Genomic DNA, 9,241 nt, shown 5'->3' on the forward strand with positions numbered 1-9,241 from the left:
ACTCATTTAGGGCTATATTTTGATATAATTAGTGTCCTCAAATGCATATTTTATCTCAATATCTGATGAAAACCCTTAAGTTTCAGGTATTTGGAGTTTGAGGGAAAGCATGGACACTACTTGGCAAAAAAAGGAACAAAGGAAAGCTGAAAAAATGAAGAAATGAAGATCTGAGAATCGCCGAACCCATTCGGTGAGTCGCCAAAAGGTCTTATCCACGCCTTTTATTTCGGTGTGCTGAGCCCTGAAAGAACGAAATAAATCGGTGGGGAAAAGGAGCACTCAGCGTGTCACCGAGCAGTTTCGTGAAGTAGTACTCTATCGCCCAATGATCCAAAACACGACGATGTTGAAGGATAGAGAAAGACGGTGATGGAACCTACCAAAGGGTAGATGGTCGAGTTGATCGGCGATCTCGACTAACGACGCCGAATGATCCACTGCTGCACAAATTTTTATAACTATAAATAGTCGTTGAGAGTTGTAGTTTTATATCAGATTTTTAATATATATTTATTATCATAGATTTTTGAGTTCTAAGTTTGGAGAGAGTTTTGACGAACTTGAAGATTCAGAGGGTTTCAACTCCAACAATTTGAATTTTGGTCTCTTGGATTCTTCACTCTTGGCTTGTTTAGAGACTAAAATCTTCATACCCTTTTGAATGCAAACTCACTTTGGTATAAATTTCTATTTCTTTTACATATCTAGCTAAAACCCCAATTATTGGGGTGTGATTTTGTGAATATGGGTTAGATTATCTGTTGGGTCTTGCTTGTTGATGGTTTATTTGTTGTATAAATGTGATTTGGTTTAGCAGTTGTGGTGGAACTTAATGAAATTGTAGTTGCAAATATGATTTCACCTTTGTGTTTTCGGCTTGCTCGAGAGAGAAGTCGTAAAACTAAAACTACTAAATTGATGGCCGGTGGGAGTGGGTCGACATGAGGTTGAACTCGAGAGAGTGAGCCCTAGTCCTTCTCCCACACACTCAGCTCGAGAGAGTGAGTGGGCTAAGGCGGAGGTTGTTCTTCATGCTACAAGTGAGTGTCCGAGAGGAACCTATTTGATTCGGGGTAAGTTGTTCGAGAGAAAGCTTACCCCCACTATAGTCTAGCCTAGTCACAAATATTCAATTGAATTACTATTAAAAGCATGTACCCAACTTTCTAGTCTAACCCGTATTCCTATCACATTCCAAGAATCCCCTCTCCTTGATTAGTACTCTTCGTATCTTTGCTTGTTTTTACTTACTTGTGACAAACCCCCATTGATAATTAAAACTCTTGTGTCACCTCTTTTGATTCAACATGTTTTTATTCGATAATGCTTTTAGTTGCGACTAATTAGAAATTAATTTTATTTCTCTATTAATTCTCAAAACCACTGCCTTAGGACTCGACCCCAACCCTTGGTTTGGGTTACTTTATTATTTGTACGATTGTAGACACTTGCATTGGAAGTTGTGTCTTGATTACGCAAACATCAATCCTTTCCTATCCGGTTATTCTTAGATTCAAGCAAGACTACTTGGGCAAGTTCTAGTTTTATGTTCCTAATTTAGACTTTAATCAAAACTTACACACACACAACACAGGACTGCATTTTTCAGTTTCTTGGTTCACCAATTAATTGGTTAGACTAGCCATGTTCAACATATCAGTATCTAAGATCTCATTTAAAGATCCTAACTATCAAACTCAGATTCCGGTCCTCCTTTTCACAGATTAGCTGTTGCACAACTCAACACACAAAACACCTAAAAACAGTAACATAGAGTCAACCTCCATTTTTTTAACAACTATGGCAGGTTGCTCACCACCCTCTCCCTAAAAGAAAAGAGTTTTCCCTCAAAGTAAATACAGAACAATAAAACACACAGGGCTATGAGGAGGGCTCATACCTACGGCGTTTTAGGTGCCGGTCTCCGGATCAGCATTGGCACCCTTATCAATGGGTGCACTCTCAGAACTCGATACAGAATCAGGCTGGCCACCACTCGTCGGGGAAGGTACACCGCTACTAGAAGCCCCAACTAACACTACATCTCTTTTCTGTTGTTCAAGTGCTTCTTTTTCACTAGTTTGCCTCCTTGATGCCCTACGTGCTTTCTTGTGTTGCTTTCTTTCCTCTATGGACATGTCAGCCGGTAGCTCATCATTAAATTCTCCAGTTTGTTTTTTTCGCTTGTCGGATTTCCTCTTAAGGAGTTCTCCCCTGATAACGTCCAAAGATTGAGTAGTATGTTGCTCATTGAGTATCTTCATTAATGAGTCTTGCATGACTGGAGTGGGCACCTGTACTAGCTTTTCATCCAGTTTAGCAACTTGTGCTCACATTTCGACCAATTGTCTTTGAAACTCTTCATGAGTTCCCAATGAGGCAGCCTATAACTGTGTTTGGACATGGGCTTCCAAGCCATCCATTCTATTCTTCAGAACAGCAAGCTCCTTCCGCATTTCATCCTTGATCTGTTTTTTCATAGCTAACACATTTTGTTTTATTATCTAAGTCAATTTGTTGACTATCTGATCGAACAAGATCCTGGTTTGGCACTAATCTACAACGAATTTCTCAAGAAAGTGCATAGAGTAGTGACATAGGTACCTGAAGCCTGGGGGTTTGAAGCTGGTGGAGATGATGGTGCCCCCAAAGCTGGTTGTGATGACTCACCCTACTCAATTTGATCTGCAGCCTGTGGGATGACTAGTGGTGTATGAGGTACTACCACTAATGGTCCCGCTGCTCCTATTTTCCTCCTATAAAGAGGATTGTTGACATCTTGAATTCTTGAAACTGCAATTATTTTAGATGCCTCCATCGGCTTATCAACCAACTTATTAGGAGGATTGTTCGCCTGCAAACAAAGCTTCCTTATAAGATAAGGAAACGACAAATATGCTTGCTCATTCTACGCTCGATCTCGCATCTCAGAGGTGATAATTCGACCCGCATTCATAAGGTACCCGACCATGAGGCATGCAACCAATGATACTAGTGATGGTAGCAATGTATTGTCATTTGTTGTGAGTCGCAGCCGTGCTCGAATTATTGACCTCCAGACCTTGGCTGGAAAAGTTAGGGACGCTTTCGTAATCTGCACATTTAGGTCAGACACCCATGCCACTGCTTCTCTTTCTGTAGCAATGTACTTGGCAATCCAACGCATAACCCGCTCTGTAAAGTAGGATCCTCCATCTTCGCTTCACTTATGACCGCGTGGTGTTTACCCTCAAATAGTCCCACAGAAGCTGGTGTTGCATACTCAGGGTCATGAAGCATCCGATTAATTGTTTCTTTTGAGATGTTCACAGTTTTCCCCTAAACAGTGATTGTGTCTACCGGAGCAAATGAGGCTGCAAGTGTCCATAGTACTCTCTTTGTTGTTTCAGTTTTCGCAAGTATGTTCAGTGGAGTGGCAGCATAGACAATATGGAATTGTCGAGGTAGATAACCAGTGTATTCCCTAAGAGCATTGGTCATCCACTCAAACTGGTGCATCTTGAACAACTTTTAAATATCTGGAAAAGCCTAAATGTCTGCTAGCACTACCCTAGTTTTGGGCATGAGCGGTCTCTTTCTAAATCCCCCTGACTTATTCACAATTCCCTTTACAAAGAACTCTTTCGATCTGTTCACCATCCGCATAACTCTGAACCACTCAGTAAGTTGATGTCGCACTATTGGGTCAAATTCGCGGATGCTCACATACTAAACCATTATATCGTCTGGAGTCATCTTATTATCCACCTCCGCCACACATCTCTCTACCGGAGCTCCAGTGTTATCCTCTGGTATTACTGCAGGTGGAGAAGTTGTTGCATCCTCCTGAGAGCCGCTTTCAGATTCTGCATTGCCCCCCGAGTTATAAGTAGACTGGCTACCTGAACCAGCATTAGATTCACTACTTGATGTTGTAATGCTACTGGAATGACTACCTCCCTCTTCAGACTTGGGAGGAGTGTCCTGAAGAATGGCCCTCTTTGTCTTTACTCTAGGGGCCCGAGGTGAGTGATCTTCAGGTATGACATTAGCTGCACCTCAGAACTAATAGCTTTGGAGTTGTCATGACCCTTTGATTGAGAAGTAGTGGAAGGGGGGGGGGGGGAATTTGGTTGCATTCTTTCTTTGAGAAGGCATCATATCTGAGAAACACAAAACTCATTAGTACACAACACAGTAAAATGACACACTATCGGGTACTCAGACTTCACCCGTGTAATTTCCTCGTGATGCCTTGCCTTAAGAATGTCGTCACCCAATCAATCATTAGGAAGGGCCACGGAATCAAATAAACGAAAAAAATTTAAAATACAGAGAAATTAAAATTTACAACAAAAATGAATTCTACGGGAGCTTGCACGGGCCGTGGTATGTACCACAGGCTGTGAAACTCCTCGTGGATTTAACCCAGACTCAGTGTGCACAGTGTGTGACAGTGGATCAGTTCCAAGTAATGTTCACGGACTGCTTCACGGTACGTGGAGTGAACCACGGTTTGTAATGCTGTCCGTGAACTTATTTGAGGTGTGGCTCGACTTCAAGTGTGGTCCATGATAGGTTTCAATGCCTGTGATGGCTTCCACGGTTCATAAAACCTATCGTGGTCTTACACTTTGCAGTGTTTCAGTCATCGTCTACCCATCATACATTTACAGCACCCAACCACCAATTTTACACAAGTTCACGACCAACAAATATTTACTCATTAACTAGTTCGTAATAAACTCAACTAATTAACATTGAATTATAACCAACTAGGACAACCACGAATTCAACCCCCATTATCATATCCACATACAAGAATCAACTAAAAACACCCAATTCAACTTAACCCACAACAAATCAGTCCCCATCAATGTAGTTCATCATAAAATCATGCTTAATTCTAGCAATTTGAGTAATTCTAACATGTTGTGACATAAAATCAACTTATTACAAGGGGTTATAAGAACTTACTAAGAGTTAGACGAAACTTGCACACAAAAATAAAGATGAACTTGATTCGAAATTCTTAACCAACTTCAGATTAGGGCTTTGATTCTCAAGGCAAGAAGGAGTTATCACAAATTGAATTGATTTAACTCTGTAATAGTCGTTATAATACTAAGGAAGAAGAGAAAAGGGGAAGAACATGACCTTTGGTGCTTAGGAACGCATATACATTTTAATTTCAAGTTGGGTCAAGCATAGGTCGGGTCCAGTACTGGTAGGACTGGGTTGTAGACGATGGACTGTGAAGTTGCCAGTTAGGGGCATTATGGTCCGTGAAAAACTCAGTGACCCTAACTTAGACACTACACTTACCTGACGCAGACGACGGACCGTGAAGTTGCCCGTGAAAGGCATCACGGTCCGTGAACCAGTCTGTGACCTTAACTTGGAAACCTGAATTCATACCTGAGGTTCACGAGAGGCTAGACGGTCCGTACAAAATGTAACGGACCGTGAACCTTTCCGTGAACCATTGTCTTTCCATTTCCAGTAGCTCCTTTAGGTTGGTCCTTAAGTTGACAGACCGTGAAAGTACCCGTGAAGGGTACCAAGGTTGGTGAGACTTCTCGTGAAGAGCAGTTTGCACCCACTTTCTGCACTTTTCAACCCATTCTCTCTTGCACACATCAACACACAGTGACTGCCATTATTTGATAATGCTCAAGTAGACTTTGCAATTAAAGTATATGTGGTAGTGTGTAAAAATAATACCTAACTTTATGATTACGGTAAAACAATTAGGAATGACGGGAAGTATTATGCTATATTTGACCATCAATTCAAGACTAATAAGCATGTTGTTATCAAAATAATAATGTAACATAGGGTCGGAGGGAGTTAGGTAACACAATTTTTTATTCAAAACTACGATTATCAATTTTAATTAGGTAACACAAAGAGGGATTCCATGGTTTGAAATGACTAGGGGTGTGTGCAATATTGTTGGGATTTCAACTCAATATGCAATGATCAACTAAATCCAAACCAATTAACCCAAGAATAACATTTGGTTAATACTATATCCAATATTCTCTCAAACTACTGAATATATGTATCTCAGATTCTTCCAAATCATAAGACCTTGTATACAAAACACCAAATATTGCTTGAGTGGGTTTGAATATTTCTATATCTAACCTTTAAATGAGAAATCAATCGTATTAGACTATGTTTAACCCTAACCTAGTATAAAGACACATTTCTCTAGTCCTCACTAATGAAGTCTTACCCAACTTTGCTTTCCTTTTGTTAGGCCAAAGTAAAGTTAGGGAGTTCAACCAATGTTTGAGACCATAGATTTTTTGTTTAAACCTCGAACACAACCACATATCCATGCATAATAACATCTTTGGAAATCATTTAATCACTACCCATTCAAGTTTAGACCCACCTCATGCACACACACCCCTAGCAACACACTTAGCTAATCATAAAGAAATACAGAATATGACATGACAGTAATACTGCCACGCCCAAAGTACACACTAGATATGACATGCTATATAAAACCCCAAGAGACCCTAAGCAATTCACTTGACAAAAGCATGACATAAAGAAATACAATAAAGATGAATATAAGCCATATAAGTCTAAACTCTTAATATTAAATAATATTTACCAACATAGTACATAAGAGAATACATAGAACCTCAATTAAGTATGACATAAGGCTTTTATCCGTAGATGTGACTAGGAAAAAACCCTAATTCACAAGCAATATCTCAAAACTAAATGACTAAGAAGGCTATAAAGTGACAATGGCCTAGCCCTCGAACCATGATGACTCACCAATCCAAACGCTCAACCACTGAGCAATCCTAATCTTGCTACGTATAGAAGGAAGAGAGTTAGACCGTATATTTTGACACAATATATGCACAATATGCATTAAAACTTTCAATGTACTATATATGGGGAAATGCATAAAAATGTAAACATGATAATACAGTAAACTTAGAGCATGATATGTATGACCAAGAAAAATGTATTAAAAGTCTTTAAAGTGAAATCATAAATCATGGACGTGGTGACTACATATTGAAAATGATAAGAGAATAGTTTTGATAAAACCTTTGAAGAAAACATAGTTCATTTGTGGGATATTAACAAGTTACCGATAATTGACCATGTGAGCTATAACATAAAATATTATGTAACCTATACACCAAAAAGAGGGAGTCATAGTTGCCAAGGTAAGAACGTCATAATCATTGTTGCTAAAGTGAATCCACTAGCTTAGGTCATTTAAGACCATCCTACGGGAGCACGAAGCTTAGGACAAGAGAATTGCTACTAAAGACCAAACCTCTACTCACACTAAGGCCTCCATTCCAAAGACCTCTCAATACTAAGTAAAATCCCAACGGAATAGACATCATCATAATCCTATCAAAATTCTTGAATAGGCAATAATAGAAGACTACCAATCCAATCAAAAGATCATATTAGAATAACTCCTTCCAAAACCATGATTTCATAATTGTGCATCAAGACATTTCCTTTTAAGCATCTAAATTATGATTTTATTTCAAATTTAAGAAATCATTTCACCCATCATTGACATTGTAGCTTAAAAGAATCTTTTAGTCATAACTTGTCCATTTCTAAAAACAAACATAAGCTGATAATTATAATTCATAAGTTCATAATCATAGTAAAAGCAAGAAGGAATTGGCTCATATGAGATTACTTGAAAAACATATAATTGGGCCAAATCATGCACAATAAAATTGAAAATAAGGAATTGAATCATTAAAAATTGAACCCATGAAGAATACATGAAACCCTAAGAGAGTTGGGTTGAAATCAGAGTGTTGATTTGAGATTCTTTTGGAACAAAAATTAATGAAAGAAGTCCATTAGTTAAGTTTTCATATAGCTTGGGTAATAAATACCTTTGGAGGAATAGACCTAGAAGCTGGAGAACCCTAGAATTCCTTTGAAGATCATTGGAGAGAATTTTGAGAGTAAGACTTAGGAGTTTTTGAGGGTTTTGAGTGAATGAGAGGGAATGAAGGATTTTTGATGAGTAAAAATAGTTATAGGGTCAAAACGACAAAGTTTAGTGGTTAAATTGTCACGACCCAAAGTACACCCTAGAAGTGACATGTAGAATAAGACCCTAGAGGCCCTACACAAGCCACTTAGAATGCATCATACAAGATAATAGAATTTAAAGAGTTCATGAGAATGTTTTTATATCATAAGAGTTTGACCAAACGGTAGCATAAATCTAACATAAGTCTTAAGGCTATCTATCACATCAAAGGAGTGATTGAGATGTAACAAATACATCACATACAATATCCAAAACAAAATATATGAAAGCAATAAAAGAATCTCGGTCCTCAGAATATGAGGACACTCCAATCTTCAAATCACAAAAAGGGGTCACTAGTCACGAGTATACGGAATAGGAGCGTTGGACCCTACATTAGTTAAACAACGTAGGCAAAAGCATGTGTTAGTACATAGAATGTACCAAGTGTGATATCAAAACATAATAGTTATGAAATCATGCTAAAGGGACTTTATATGACATGCAATGACCAAACTAAATCATAAAATAACATGTTATAAAATGTAAGTCATAACCAAGGTCAATGCAAGCTAAACATCTTTAAAACACATTTGAGATACTTTTAGAAAGTAACCATAGTTCATCATTGTGGGAGATTTAACTTTAACTGACATAGACCATGGAAGCTATAACATGGAACTTGGTGTCTATCCCACATCGAAAAGAGATGTCCTTACTTGCTAAGGTAAGAACCATAAACTTTTAGCTTAAGTGGATCCGCTAGCTAATGTCTATCTAAGAGAAACCTATTGTGTCACATAGTTATGGGATAGGTAGATTGTAAGTATAAACCCGGCCTTAACTACATAATAGATTCCATCTCAATATCCTCTCGGTTCTAATAAAAAATCCCAAAGCATAGTCATTAATCTTAACTTATCTTATCATTATAATAGCTCCTTAATCTTGATTCATCTTAGGTTAGAAAACCATTCAACTTATGAATTCTTTATGTGAGAAAACCCTTTCACATTCATTATTGAGTAGTATGTGAGAAATCCTTTCACAACACAACAAAAACATTGATACTTCACTCTCAAAGAATCATTTAATCATTTTCATCACTTCCATAAGGAACATGCATATCTTCAAAACATCATCTTTCATTATTCAAAAGCTTCATCATATGATCAATTCTATAGATTATGCATGGGTTCATGTGAATTC

The sequence above is a fragment of the Solanum stenotomum genome, chromosome 8, assembly GCF_019186545.1.
Source record: "Solanum stenotomum isolate F172 chromosome 8, ASM1918654v1, whole genome shotgun sequence".
Lineage (NCBI taxonomy): Eukaryota > Viridiplantae > Streptophyta > Magnoliopsida > Solanales > Solanaceae > Solanum > Solanum stenotomum.